The sequence below is a fragment of the Cervus elaphus genome, chromosome 11 (assembly GCF_910594005.1).
Source record: "Cervus elaphus chromosome 11, mCerEla1.1, whole genome shotgun sequence".
NCBI classification, from domain to species: Eukaryota; Metazoa; Chordata; class Mammalia; order Artiodactyla; family Cervidae; genus Cervus; species Cervus elaphus.
The window spans coordinates 73,808,682-73,824,265 of NC_057825.1; the positions used below are offsets into that span (position 1 = coordinate 73,808,682).

Consider the following 15,584-nt stretch of genomic DNA (forward strand, 5'->3'; position numbering starts at 1 on the left):
AGATGAGTTCTATGGTTTCAGAACTCAGGTGCATGCTTGCTAATTCACTTCAGTCATGTCTGACTCTTTGTGACCCCATGGACTGTAGCCGCCAGGCTCCTCTGTCCATGGGATTCTCTAGGCAAGAATACTAAAGTGGATTGCCATGCCCTCTTCCAGGGGATCTTCCCCACCCAGGTATCAAACCCACATCTCTTACGTCTCCTGCATTGGCAGGTGGGTTCTCTACCACTAACGCCACCTAATTAAAAAGACAATGGGCTTGAATCCCGTCCCATGGGTTCAAGTCCCATCCAAGGAGAAGCACAGTTTCAAAGGGACCCCCCTACAGCACATCCCCTATAGGGAGCTTTCTGTGGATTCAGGTAGCTCTACTGCTCTTTCTGGTTATGTAGGAAGCCAGGGTTTGGTGGGAATCTTCCAGAATGGAGGTACCCAGGGCTAGAGAGAGACCTATATTAGTTTTCTGTTGCTGCATAAGAAATTACCATACACTGAGCAGTTTAAAACAATATCGGCGTATTGTCTCAATACTAATGTATTGAGAGGAGTCTGGGCCCAGAGAACCTGTGTCCTTTGGGCAGGATCTCGCCATCTGGAATCACGGTGTCTGCTAGGGCTGTGACCTCACCTGGGTCCTTGAGTCCTCTTCCAAGCTCAGTGAGGCCTCAGGGTAAGCAACTCCTTACAGGAAACTGAAAGCAGGGCCTCAGCAGGAAGCCCCTTTTCCTCCTGTCACTTTAGCAAAGCTAATAATACACTGTAACTAACTTTTAAACCAGGTGTCCCCAGCTCTACTCATCCGGACCCAGGCACAACTTTCAAATCTCTTAATCACACAATTCCTTGCCTAACTTGTTGATTCTTTCCATGAATCACAGAAGTAGAAATGAAGGATAATTGACGGATGACCAGATCTCTTCCCTAGCTTCTGCTTTAGTGATCTCCCCAACAAACTGTGTGAACCAGGTAACATTGAGAGGGGTCAACAAGCCACAGTGGGGGATGGCGGTGACTCTGACCCCCATCTCAGTGATTAACTGCGATGGCTTCTCTGTTTCCCTTTAGAATTTACATAGCCAAGCAGAATATTTAGAGGTAGTTTTTTGGGGACGCCGAGTTCACTGTCTTCCCAGATTGCCAGCATTCTGATTATAGGATGCCAGGGTCCAGCCCCAGCAGGATCCATGGGAACCCTCAGGGTGAACGGCGTCGGCGAATGAGTGAGAGACCGTGAGACAAAGCTCGGGGCTGAGTCTGGAGTTTATTTTTGCATGGTCCCTTTATATCCTTTACAACATCTTTTTGGGGGAAGTGCATATTGCTTACACACAGGTCATCTCAAAACATTACAGCAACTTGACCTTCAACAGAAACAGGATGTCACCCACATACTTTTCGTTTGCAACAGTCTTTCTTATCATTTGGCCTTCAGGCCTGCTAACATTTTATGGCTTGCACCTGGTGTGACTTCAGCAACTTCAGTAGCCGACCCTGTTTTTCTTGTAATTAATCTATTTTCTTTCTAATAGGCATCATCTCTATGGGAACTAGATAGGATTACATTTTTACAGAACAGAAATGCGAAGGATTGCAAAAACAGCAGATATGGCACAAAACAGGCTCTTAGTCTAAAAGTTAACTACCTGCAAGAAGTCGCCAGCTAATCTCTATCTAAAGTATTTTCTATTAGGCATGTTTGTGGCGATTATATTTGTGGAGCTTTTCTCACCCCGCGAAGGGGCCTATGCCTAACAGTTTCTTTTGTTAGCGTACTGTGCTTAGGATATTTAGAACAATCATGAGCATTTTTTGCAATGAGAGCACACATTTATCAAACAAGCCAGAATGCCAGCAAAAGGGTTTGAATTGAAGCATTTCTTTCATCCCTGGCCCCTACATAGGGTACCAGCGTCCAGGAGATTTATTAATTAGGGTTTTAAGTTGGTCTTTATTCAGTGAAAGAGGAGCAGGAGAGCTCTCGGCAGGCAACACAAGAATCCGCAGCAGGGCAAACAAGAACAACAGCAGAAAAGGGGGGAGGATACAGGGTGGGGTAGAGGCCCAGGCCAACCTGGAGGGTCCCTTGTATCCTGTAGCCTTGCCTGTCAGATTTTTTCCTCATGACCTCGTCATGGGCGGGATCTCCCATAATGCCTCCCGGCAACAGGAGGTTTTTTCTTTTGCCTTTTTGAAACTGTCTACTTCAGATTGGGACTTGAACCCAGCCAAAACCCTGCTTGGGACTCTAACCCATGTGACCAGGACTTGAACCCAGCTAAAACCCACGGTCTTCCAGCTGAGATCACTGACCTGGTTGCAGGACCTAAAGAAGCTCAGGTTCTTGATGCCACATCACAGAAGGAATTCAGTGAGAGACAAAGTGATAGGTAAGAAGTGGCTTTATTCAGAGAGGAGCCTACTTCACAGATAGAGTGTGGGCCATCACAAGTGCAGCAGCCTTGAAATGTGGTGGTTAGCTTTTATGGGCTGGGTAATGTCATAGGCCAATGAGTGGGAGGATTATTCCAACTCTTTTGGGGAAGGGGTGGGGATTTCCAGGGGGTGGGCCTTTGCCCAGCTTTTGGTCTTTGATGGTTGATCTTGAAACAGTCATGGCACCTCTGGGTGTGTCATTTAGCTTGCTGATGGTGTTACAATAGCTTATACTGAGGATAAAAGTCATTAAGTTGACTTGTCTGCCATCTTGGACCCATTTGGTTCTAATCAATTTATGTTGTGCCCTCGGGCTATGTCATTCTTTCAAAGTTGTGCCCTGCACCCTTCCCTCCTGTTTCAATTTGTGGATATGTAATTGATTTTGTCAGCAGTGAGCAGTGGGACTTGAATGATCAGATTCCTTCCATAGTATTAGGGGCCAAATGCACAGTGAAAGGCAAACACATACAGTGAAAGGTCATCTGGGTCCAGATGGAGGAGGGGCCCTGGGGAGACACCCCCATCAATTCCCCAAGGATTTTCAGAGGAAACGGCCACAGAGGATTACCCTTAGGGCCTGGGATGGGTGGCACTCTCTGAGCTGTGTGGCTGTGTTCAGGCCTGTTGCCTCAATGGCCTGAGAAAGCAGGGCCCACATGTATCATGTTTTTGACCTTCAGCACTTGATATATCAAGATATATCGCAGGTTAGGGCACCGTGAATGTCTGGGGAAGGAATGAGTCCCCAGGGGGCCATGTGGACTATGCAAAGCACTAAGTTCAACTTCAGTTGCTCAGTCGTGTCCAACTCTTTGCGACCCCATGAACTACAGCATGCCAGGCTTCCCTGTCCATCACCAACTCCCAGGGTTTACTCAAACTCATGTCCATTGAGTCAGTGATGCCATTCAACCATCTCATCTTCTGTCATCCCCTTCTCCTCCTGCCTTCAATCTTTCCCAGCATCAGGGTCTTTTCCAACAAGTCAGTTCTTCACATTAGGTGGCCAAAATATTGGAGTTTCAGTTTCAACATCAGTCCTTTCAATGAATATTCAGGACTGATTTCCTTTGATCTCGTTGCAGTACAAGGGACTCTCAGGAGTCTTCTCCAACACCACATTTCAAAAGCATCAATTCTTTGGCGCTCAGCTTTCTTTATAGTCCAACTCTCACATCCATACATGACTACTAGACAAACCATAGCTTTGACTAGATGGACCTTTGTTGGCAAAGTAATGTCTCTGCTTTTTATTATGCTGTCTAGGTTGGTCATAACTTTTCTTCCAAGAAGCAAGCATCTTTTAATTTCATGGCTGCAGTCACCATCTGCAGTGATTTTGGAGCCCAAAAAAAATAAAGTCTGTCACTGTTTCCATTGTTTCCCCATCTCTTTGTCATGAAGTGATGGGCCCAGATGCAATGATCTTAGTTGTCTGAATGTTGAGTTTTAAGCCAGCTTTTTCACTCTCCTCTTTCACTTCATCAGGGGGCTCTTTAGTTCTTCGCTTTCTGCCATAAGGGTGGTGTCATCTGCATATCTGAGGTTACTGATATTTCTCCCGGCAATCTTGATTCCAGCTTGTGTTTCATTCAGTCCAGCATTTTTCAAGATGTACTCTGCATATAAGTTAAATAAGCACGGTGACAATATACAGCCTTGACGTAATCCTTTCCTGATTTGGAACCAGTCTGTTGGTCCATGTCCAGTTCTAACTGTTGCTTCTTGACCTGCATACAGATTTCTCAGGAGGCAGGTAAAGTGGTCTGGTATTCCCATCTCTTTAAGAATTTTCCACAGTTTGTTGTGATCCACACAGTCAAAGACTTTGGCATAGTCAATAAAGCAGAAGTAGAGGTTTTTCTGGAACTCTCTTGCTTTTTCAATGATCCAACAGATGTTGGCAATTTGATCTCTGGTTCCTCTGGCTTTTCTAAATCCAGCTTGAACATCTGGAAGTTCACGGTTCATGTACTGTTGAAGCCTGACTTGGAGAATTTTGAGCATTACTTTGCTGGCATGTGAGATGAGTGCAATTGTATGGTAGTTTGAGCATTCTTTGGCATTGCCTTTCTTTGGGATTGGAATGAAAACTGACATTTTCCAGTCCTGTGGCCACTGCTGAGTTTTCCAAATTTGCTGGCATATTGAGTGCAGCACTTTTGAAGAAGGAATTCATAGGGCCTGGACTCCATCTCAGGCCTGTCTGTGCTGATCGTGCGCGGCCACCTCTCCAGTGGACTCTGAACTCTGTGCTTAGCGCCTGTGGGAATGACAATGGAAGGATAAGACCCCCCTCTGGGCAGGGCAATCTTGAAGAAGAGAAAACAGACACTAATCACCCCTGCCTCCGGACACTATCTATCAGAATGTAAGCACAGGCTTATCAGTTATTAACTATCTGGAATGTAACTGCAGGCTTATTGATTATTGACTGTTTGAACACATAACACGTGAATGATGGGGTTATTGTAGTTGTATTTACCCTTCCTTTGTTTATGTAAGTCTCAAGGGAATTGGGGTAGTGGGTTTGGACACATGGGGTATAAAAGATTTTCACAAATGCTGGTCGGGGTCCTTGGCTAAGAGGAGACTCTGCCTTGGGCCCGCCGGTGTAATAAACTGCACTCCACTATCTGCATTGTCCTTCTGAGTGAGTCTGTTTCCCGGAAAGCGTGGCTATAACACTTTCACCACATCATCATTTAGGATTTGAAATAGCTCACCTGGAATTCTATCACCTCCACTAGCTTTGTTTGTAGTGATGCTTCCTAAGGCCTACTTGACTTTGCATTCCAGGATGTCTGGCTGTAGGTGAGTGATCACACCATCATGATTATCTTGGTCATGAAGATCTTTTTTGTATAGCTCTTCTGTGTATTCTTGCCGCCACTTCTGAATATCTTCTGCTTCTGTTAGGTCCATACCATTTCTGTCTTTATTGTGCCCATCTTTACATGAAATATTCCCTTGGTATCTCTTAATTTTCTTGAAGAGATCTCTAGTCTTTCCCATTCTATTGTTTTTCTCTGTTTCTTTGCATTGATCACTGAGGAAGGCTTTCTTATCTCGCCTTGCTATTCTTTGGAACTCTGCATTCAGATGGGTATATCTTTCCTTTTCTCCTTTGCCTTTAGCTTTTCTTCTTTTCTCAGCTATTTGTAAGACCTCCTCAGACAAGCATTTTGCCTTTTTGAATTTCTTTTTCTTGGGCGTGGTCTTTATCCTTGTCTCCTGTACAATGTCATGAACCTCTGTCCATAGTTCTTCAGGCACTCTATCTAACAGATCTAATCCCTTGAATCTATTTGTCACTTCCACTGTATAATCATAAAGGATTTGATTAAGGTCTTACCTGAATGACCAGTCAATCCTAAAGGAAATCAGTCCTGAATATTCATTTAAAGGACTGATGTTAAAGCTGAAACTCCAATACTTTGGCCACCTGATGCAAAGAACTGACTCATTGGAAAAGACCCTGATGCTGGGAATGATTGAAGGCAGAAGGAGAAAGGGACGACAGAGGATGAGATAGTTGGATGGCATTACCGACTCAATGGACACGAGTTTGAGTAATCTCCGGGAGTTGGTGATGGACAGGGAGGCCTAGTGTGCTGCAGTCCATGGGCTCGTAAAGAGTCAGACACAACTGAACGACTGAACCGAATTGAACTTACCTGAATGGTCTAGTGGTTTTCCCTACTTTCTTCAGTTTAATTACAACTTTAAAAAGCACCAAAGACTTCTACTAAAGAGTGGATTTACACAAAGGTAACTCATGGGACCCCAGGCTAGACATGGACCCCAGGCTAGACGTGGCCTCCAGGGTAGACATGGACCCTGGACATTAGTTTCAGTGCTGCCATCCCTTCAGTGCTGCCCTCAGATAGATGTGACTCTTTACACGATGGCGTGGCATAGGGGCCAGGGGACCTTGGGTGCAACACGGAGGAGGGAGGCCCGGGTTTCAGCAGTCCTCCCTGGTGGCTCAGATGGAAAAGAATCTGCCTGCAATGCAGGAAATGGTAACCCACTCCAATATTCTTGTCTGGAGAACTCCATGGACAGAGGAGCCTGGAAGGCTATAGTCCATGGGGTTGCAAAGAATCAGATGTGTCTGAGTGACTAACACTTTTACTTTCACTTGTAACAGAGCAGGACCCTAGGTGCCTTTCTGGGACACATCCCACCTCCCCCCACACCCATACCATCTCCTGTAGCTCCTCTCAGAAGTCCCTAGTTAATTGTATCTGATGCACATTGTTTTATAATGTGAAAACCCTCATCATATGGAAGAAGGTAACTATTTGGTGATCTTGAGCACATAGCCTCCAGGCCTACCGGAGCCTAAGGATTACTAATGTTCACCCTGCAATACCACCCAGTCACTTCATCATCAATCAATCAGAGAATTGTGCCAGAGCTGATCACACGCCCTGCAAGCCCCCCTCCCTCACCTGGCCCTGTGAAAATGCTTTCCTGAAACTCTGCAGAGAGTTCAGGCTTTCTTTTTTAGATTAGAAAGAATTAATTAATTATTGAACCCATGTCCTCTACCTTGGCAGACAGATTCTTAACCACTGGCCCACCAGGGAAGTCCTGGAGTCCAGGCTTTTCTGAGTGCTAGCTGTCCTAGAATAGTTGGACAGCGTTGCAGTAAGCACTGCACTTTCCTTCACCACAGCCCGGCATCAGTAGATTGACTACTGCGCATGGGGGAACAGACGTTTGGTTCTTGAAGTTTTAGGGACTTAGGATCTGCTGTTTCATACTATAGATTCTTTGCCATTACTTTGCCGACAAAGGTCCGTCTAGTCAAAGCTATGGGTTTTCCAGTAGTCATGTATGGATGTGAGAGCTGGACTATAAAGAAAGCTGATTGCTGAAGAATTGACACTTTTGAACTGTGGTGTCCTGAGAGTCCCTTGGACTGCAAGGAGGTCAAACCAGTCAATCCTAGAGGAAATCAGTCCTGAATATTCATTGGAAGGACTGATACTGAAGCTGAAACTCTAATACTTTGGCCACCTGATGTGAAGAACTGACTCACTGGAAAAGACCCTGATGCTGGGAAAGATTGAAGGCAGGAGAAGGGGATATCAGAGGATGAGATGGTTAGATGGCATCGCTGACTCGATGGACATGAGTGTGAGCAAGCTCCGGGAGTTGGTGATAGACAGGGAAGCCTGGCATGCGGCAGTCCATGGGGTTGCAAAGAGTGGGACACAACTGAGTGATTAAACTAAACTGACCTGAAGGATATGCTTTTTGCAGATTAGCCACCTGGGGGCAACAGAGGTGCTGACCCAGCGTGGGAATGAACCTCCGGTCCTGCTGAATGGCTTGAAAAACTCCTGGGTGGCTCTGGGCCTGGCTTCCTTCCCCATAGTCCCTGGGAGGGTGTCAGCTCTCCAGGGAGGTCAGAACCAAGAACAGGTGTCCTCCCTTGAAGCCCTGTGCACAGTGCAGGAGCTGGAGCCTGCGGCTGCAGGATGCTGCGTGGCCACAAGGGGTCACTCCTCACCAGGCTCTCAAAGCAGAGGTGGCTGGCCGGGCTTTACACCCTCACCTCCTCTCTCCCCCTCCTTTCTCCTCGAAGATCCCAGGGCTCCCAGGTCTGTCTCCCATTCTCAGTTCATCAGCCAGCACCGCACACCCAATGTAATGGTCCCGTGGGGTCAGAGAAGGAGTATTGAAGTAGAGTACTCAGATAAAATATAGGATGTGTAATTGAATTTGAATTTCAGACAAACAATGAATAATTTTTGAGTATAAATATGTTCTATACGATAGTATTGCTAAATCTAGTAACAGCATGGAGTCAGACCCATGCATTCAGATTCCAACCTCACTGTTCACTGAGTGATAGGAGCAATTCTCTTCGTTTTTCTGAGCCTCGATTTCCTTTCCATAAAATGGCTAATGACACTTCCTGGGGTTATATGAATACTATCGTGTTCAGGTTAAGAGCTCAATAAACCTTAGCCTGCTTTCTTTTCATTCCTTAGAAGCTATTGATCCTTGACTTCAGATATATTGTATCTTCAAGCTAAAAATTGACCATAAACAGGAGACTGCAAGAGGCAGGAGAGGCAAGGCTGCAGGTTGAGGGGGAGAATGGAAACCATCTCCCACCACCTTGTCCCCAACCCAGCACTTAGGGTCTACAGTAACACGGTGTTGCTCTTCCAGTCTTTTTTTGGCCACACCCCATGGCAAGCAGGATCTTAGTTTCTTTGAAGTGGGAACTAAATCACTGGCTCTTCCACCGTCTTTATCAACCAGAACTCAGCACCATGGGAAACTTGCCAAAGAGATATAAGTTACAAATAACGTCATTGTTCAATCCAGGAACTTCCTGAAAGACTTGTTTACATTTAAATGTTTACATTTAAATGCCCCGGTGAGGCCTTAGGTTATGCACTGAGAGTTTTGGTTTTCAAGATGGTGCAGGGAAGGCTACCAGCATCTTGTTAGTGGGTAGAGGCGGCAATTCTACAATGAACTAGACAAGCACAAAGAATTATTCAGCCCCAAATGTCAAAAGTGCCAAACTTGAGAATCTCTGACTTAAATGAACATCAAAGTGTTCAACTCTTCAATAGAGTTAAACGAATTAGACCAGGCCTCAGAGCCACCCAGGAGTTTTTCAAGCCATTCAGCTGAACGAGAGGTTCATTCCTATGCTGGGTCAGCCACTCTGTTGCCCCCAGGTGGCAGATCTGCAAAAAGCAGATCCTTAAGTCCCTAAAACACCTGGAGTTCCCACTATAGTAAGAACGGCAAACAGTCTTAAAGATAGTTTTGGTTATTATTCCAAGGAGCCAATGTCCAGGTGCCTTTCCTGCATCACTTGGCTGTAGGATCTGCTATCCACAGGTCTTCTCTTCATTCCTGGGTGGGAAAGTGATTTCTGGATGGGGAGCTAGCCCCAGGTCTCTGGGAACAGCCCCAGACCCTCAGAACGGGCACATCCTTTATCACAGCCTCTTTCCTATCCCTTGGGTCTGCCCATGTGTTCAGACCTTGCAGCCCCATCAAGATTCAGACTACAAAACAGGGAGACTTAAGTTGTATCTCTGATTTTCCAGCTAGCCTGTCGGGAGATCCCTGGTAGATCTCTCTGAGCCCATGCCCCCAGAGGAGGATCCCTGCACGGATGAGGAGGTACAAACTGCAGGGCATTCTGAAGATTACAGAGGCAAGAAGTATCCTCAACCATTTGAAGAGGAAAAGTTAAAATTTTACATAACCTCCTGCTCCTTCTGCCTCTGTAACTCAGCTTGCTCCTTGCAAAATCTGGATCACATGGTCACGTAGTCTCAGAAAGTAGGGACTCAAAATACAAGGAACTGGAGCTTATCTCACTCACCCTTGTCCTGCTCTGTGCAATTGCCCAGTCCCTGCAAACCTGCTTAATCATGCCTGTCTGTGTAAAGATCAGGCATCCGCCTCCCTATCTTGACTGCTGATCCCATGTGCGCGAAACCCCTTAATTTAAACCAGCCTATTAGCAGCTAGTGTTGCTCACTATAGTTTGTCTATAAAAACTCTGTAACCCCTTTGTTTGGGGCTCAGAGTTTGAAGTGTTAACTCCTCTGGGCCCACTAGCTTAATAAACTTGAGCTCTCCCACTCTCCAATTCTGGTATTTGGTTTCTTGATTACTGGTTTCTGCAACACATTCACCCAGTGAGTTCCAACTCTCTGGCCCAGCTCATTTAAAAATAATTGAAAAACAGAGAAAATGAAGGAAGCTGTAAAAAAAAGAGGAAGCGCCTTGTTCTCAGCACCTGTTAACTTCTGGTGTCTTTCACTTATGCATGTAGCCTATGATCATACACGTATAGCCTATATAGGAAGTTAAGATATAAGGTTATTTTTTCCACTTAAAATGAGGATACTTCCTTGTGATATTAAAATCTCCTTGGAAAATGGATTTTAAAGGCATCAAACTATTGCTCTAGGTAGATGTAACCTAGTGTTTATTTAACTTAGTGACTGACTGGCTGATAATGACAAGGCTCTCCTGTAATTCTCCATTCTCCTTGTCCTTGTGTGACCTTGGCCTCCGTTTAGCACCTACAAGTCATATGATCCCATCCCTGTGAGACTTTGGTTTGATTCACATCACCCCCTCACATTGTCTTTTCCTTGTGCAGAGACTGTTGGATCGAATAACTGATGCTCAATTCTGGCTGGATGCTGAGGTCACCTGGGAAGCTTTGCCCTGCCTTCAGAGATCTGATGTAATTGGTCTGAGGGTGGGGCCCAGGCTCAGTACTTTTTAAAAATTTCAGTGATATATAAGTTAAGAACCCCTGAATTAAACAGTTCTTCAGGTCCCTTCCAATTCTGATAATCTGTGAGCTTTGACTGGGTCAAGTAAATGAAGTAGAGATGTTATTATATTGCTCTGGGAAAACAGAGTATATAGTAATCATTTCCAGGAGTATTCAGTTAAACTCTTGGGTCTCAAAGGGAAAAAAATTATAAAGGGTCTTTCTTCACCTTCTGGAAACATCCTGGCTCCCATTACCCTCTCCAATTAATAGTCCTAGAAGGACTATGGACTATTCCATGCTTTATTTCCATTTCACAGATGAGAGTAGGAAAAGTGCTGAAGACAGTTAAGCATTTGACTATGGGCAGAATCTGTAGTAGACAGGCTAGTGTCTTAACAATTCTGTTCCGTAAATGTCTTCTGTGTAGAAGAAATTTCTGGAAGATGGGGATGGGTGGGAAATATGCAAGTTTAAAAGGAGTGTTTGGCAGCTTTTGTATGAAGAAAGTTAATGCTGAGCTCATCAGGATTGGAAGCAGACAAAGGAAAGCAGAGGGAGAAAGAGAGAGAGAGGGAGAGACTGGAGACAGAGACGGAGGGAGGGAGCGTGACCGAGCCTGCCCCAACGCCGGGAGTTGTGTTCCTGCTGCTGAGTATCAGGCCCACTGCCGTACCCCTGATAGGGTTGAGGACAAGCTACTCCAAAGGATGGCACTTTAGCATATTAAATTGAAGGAATCTGAGAAACAGCAATTGTGGGAAGGATTCTTTGACCTTCGCCTGATGTATGTGTGCGCAATTATGTCTAACTCTTTGTGGCCCCATGGAGTGTAGCCTGCCAGGCTCTTCTGTCCATGGAATTTTCCAGGCAAGAATACTGGAGTGGATTGCCATTCCTTACTCAGGGGATCTTCCCAACCCAGGGACTGAACCCATGTCCCTTACATCTCCTGCTTTGGCAGGCAGATTCTTTACCACTAGCGCTACCTGGGAACCTTTTGTCCCTGAAGCAGGTCACAAAACCCTCACGTGAAGAGGTGTGTATATCTTTCTCATGCTATCTCTCTTATTACAGAGCTCCAGAAGAGAACCTAGAAAGGCAGAAGGTAAAAGACATTTTTCCTCCCCTATGATGCCAACATGGTAACTTTGATTCTTGAAGGTTCTTCTTGTGTCTTTTACTGCAGAACCTCCTGAAAGGGGTCTCATGCTCCCATTGGGGTTTTTTGGAGCCTTAGGCAGGCAGCTGAGACAGTAGCCAGGGCTAGGAGTCATCGAGTGGAGAGCAAATGTAGGGGGTGCAGCTGCTGAGAAGGCAGCCAGAGGGGAGCAGGCAGTGGCAGGATGCCATGGGTGGGCAGGAGGGGCACCTCTGGAGAGAGAGAGACATTCTAGTGAAATAATAGCAAATGAGTTTTTCTAACTGCTCATTCTCTGATTCAGTTGTGAAATATTGCCTGGATGTACTTGAATCACCTTCAGGGGCTTGTAAGCCACCCCCAAAGAGATTAAAGTGATTTCCCCAGAGAATCCCATGACTTAATGACAGCTCAATAAGGAATGAAAGAGAAAACACTGCCATGTTGGGAAAAATAATTATTTCCTCCTGCTCATAGGCAGATACAAGGCACTGTAGAGGCAGAGCAGCTAGGAATACAGTCTGCAGGAGAATGGAAAATTACCCTGGGCTTCTAGGCTGGGGCTTCGTCCTGATCCACTGAGTTTTTGAAAACATAAGAGAAGGACTGGTTCCAAATCAGGAAAGGAGTACGTCAAGGCTGTATATTGTCATCTGGCTTATTTAACTGATATGCACACTGTAGTATGCCAGGCCTCCCTGTCCATCACCAACTCCCAGAATTTACTCAAACTCATGTCCATCGAGTCGGTGATGCCATCCAACCATCTCATCCTCTGTCGTCCCCTTCTCCTCCTGCCTTCAATCTTTCCCAGCATCAGGGTCTTTTCAAATGAGTCAGCTCTTAACGTCAGGTGGCTGAAGTATTGGAGTTTCAGCTTCAACATCAGTCCTGCGAATGAACACCCAGGACTCATCTAGAAATATCAATAACCTCAGAGATGCAGAGGACACCACACTTATGACAGAAAGAAATGAGAACTAAAGAGCCTTTTGATGAAAGTGAAAGAGGAGAGTGAAAAAGTTGGCTTAAAACTCAACATTCAGAAAACTAAGATCATGGCATCTGGGCCCATCACTTCATGGCAAATAAATGGGGAAACAATGAAAATGGTGACAGGCTTTATTTCTGGGGGGCTCCAAAATCACTGCAGATGGTGACTGCAGCCATGAAATTAAAAGACACTTGCTCCTTGGAAGAAAAGTTATGATCAACCTAGACAGCATATTAAAAAGCAGAGACATTACTTTGACAACAAAGGTCCATCTAGTCAAACTTTGGTTTTTCCAGTGGTCATGTATAGATGTGAGAGTTGGACTATAAAGAAAGCTGAGGCCGAAGAATTGATGCTTTTGAACTGTGGTGTTGGAGAAGACTCTTGAGAGTCCCTTGGACTGCAAGGAGATCCAACCTGTCCATCCTAAAGGAGATCAGTCCTGAGTGTTCATTGGAAGGACTGATGCTGAAGCTGAAACTCCAATACTATGGCCACCTGATGCAAAGAACTGACTCATTTAAAAAGACCCTGATGCTGGGAAAGATTGAAGGCAGGAGGAGAAGGGGATGACAGAGGATGAGATGGTTGGATGGCATCACCGACTCGATGGACATGAGTTTGAGTAAATTCCGGGAGTTGGTGATGGACAGGGAGGCCTGGTGTGCTGCAGTCCATGGGGTCGCAAAGAGTCAGACACAACTGAACGACTGAACTGAACTGAAGAGAAGGAGGAGGGGGCAGCGCCCCCTGCCACTTGCTCCAGTTTCCAACTTGAGATGAAACGCCAACTTCCCTTCTGCTTAAATTTTTGTTGCTGTTCAGTAGCTAAGTCATGTCTGACTCCTTGGGACCCATGGACTGCAGCGTGTCAGGCTTCCTTGTCCTTCACTATCTCCCAGAGTTTGCTCAAACTAATGTTCATTGAGTCAGTGATGCCATGCAACCATCTTTCTCTGTCACCCCCTTTTCCTCCTGCCCTCAATCTTTCACAGCATCAGGGTCTTTTCTAAAAGGGCCCTAAAATCCTACTTGAACAACCCTGGGAGGAGAAGACTGAAATGAAGTACATCCTCTGGACCACGTGTTCTCTTTTCTTACATGTAAAACTTTAGTCTGGATTTCAAACTTTTAACTGAGATGGACTGAATAGTCTCACATTAATACTCAGATGCATTTTTAACATGCATCTTCCAAAAAGAGTGAGAGATATGCTTCCTGTTTCGTAAAGGAAATGAAATGAGTTAAATGAGAAATACTTCCCCTATGGAAATAAAATGCTACTTGCTCATGGCAAAGATCATTTTTATGTCTTCTAAATAGCGAGGGATGCTCACTGAAACTAAACCCACAGACGTCTCGACAGCTTTATTTGTTCTATTTTGGGCTCCATTATTGAAGCAATCTCTGTTGGCAGACATTGTTCTACCAATACTTTTTTGAGCAGTTAAAATTTTCTTCTCTTTAATGCAACAGAACTGAGCACATCCCTCTCAGGATAAGTCAGGAGTGGGGTGGGGGTGGATGGGCCAGAGGTGGGTATCGCATTCCTAATTGGATTTTGTGCTGATCCAAAATGTATAACAGATATATGAATGACTCTTCACTCACATTTGAAGCATAGTAGGTAGGTTTCTACAAAGGTTTGGGATCTGAAGGACACAGAAAACTTCCCAACAGCCTTACTATCCTTCCTTAATTCCACTGAGAACCTCTTCTTTGATTTAAGGACTTATTAAGTACTGGGGCTCATGGCAGATGATTTTAAGTTTTGTTTTGGCCACACCATGCAGCATGCGGGATCTTAAGTTCCCTGACCAGGGGCTGATCCCACTCCACTTGCAGTGGAAACCTGGAGTCTTAACCACTGGACCACCTGGGAAGTCCGTTGGCAGATGATTCTGAGGAGTATTCAAAGAAGCAGGATGTTGCTCTGAACTGAACTGTATCAGAAAGTGGGCATAATTCTATCACTGGGAATCTTAATATTTCTTATCTAGAAGACATGGGAATGAAACGAGGCGAAAGCTATAATTGGTTTAAAAAAAAAAAAGTAGCCGTCACTCGTATTAGACAAATAGGAGAGATGTTTGGTTGTTTTTGTGGTTTGGACAATGTTCCTGTTTAGCCTATGTTCAGGCATGATGATGAGGGGTAGTCCATGATGTTGTCAGGGAAGACAAGGTTTCCCCCTTCTCCCCATCTTGAGTTCTTATGACTGGACAAATAATAAAACTGAAGCAAGACAGATTAACAGGAGAAAAAGAAACACATTTAAATTCATGGACTGGAAGTTTCATAGAAATGGGACCTAAGAAGTGATCAAAGCAGGCAATTTTTATACTTTTTAGACAAAATAGTGAGGAATTGACAGGACAAAGAAAGTTGGGTCTTGGGTGCTTAGTTAAAAATCGAAGCAGAGTTTGGACTGGGGGTAGTGAGTTAAAGAAGCAAAACTTTTATTTGTGTAAGGCTTTTCATCTCAAAATCTCTATCTCTGGTGATAAGTGTGTCCTTCTACCTCCAGATGTCAGGAGTGCACCTGTCACGGGAGAGGTATATTTCCTGCTTTCAGGGAGATGGAGAGGAGGGTCAGGGTGTCCCTCTTGCATTGGCTTTTTCAGCTCAGCAGTAAAGAATCTGCCTGCAATGCAGGAGACCTGGGTTCTGTCCCTGGGTTGGGAAGATCCCCTGGAGAAGGGAATGGCTACCCACTCCAGTATTCTGGC

At 45.1% G+C, this 15,584-nt stretch overlaps 1 pseudogene; it reads left to right on the forward strand.

Annotated features, from left to right (window-relative positions):
- Positions 1-1,159: 1,159 nt before the first annotated feature.
- LOC122703125 overlaps positions 1,160-15,584 on the forward strand; it is a 34,009-nt pseudogene continuing 19,584 nt past the window's right edge.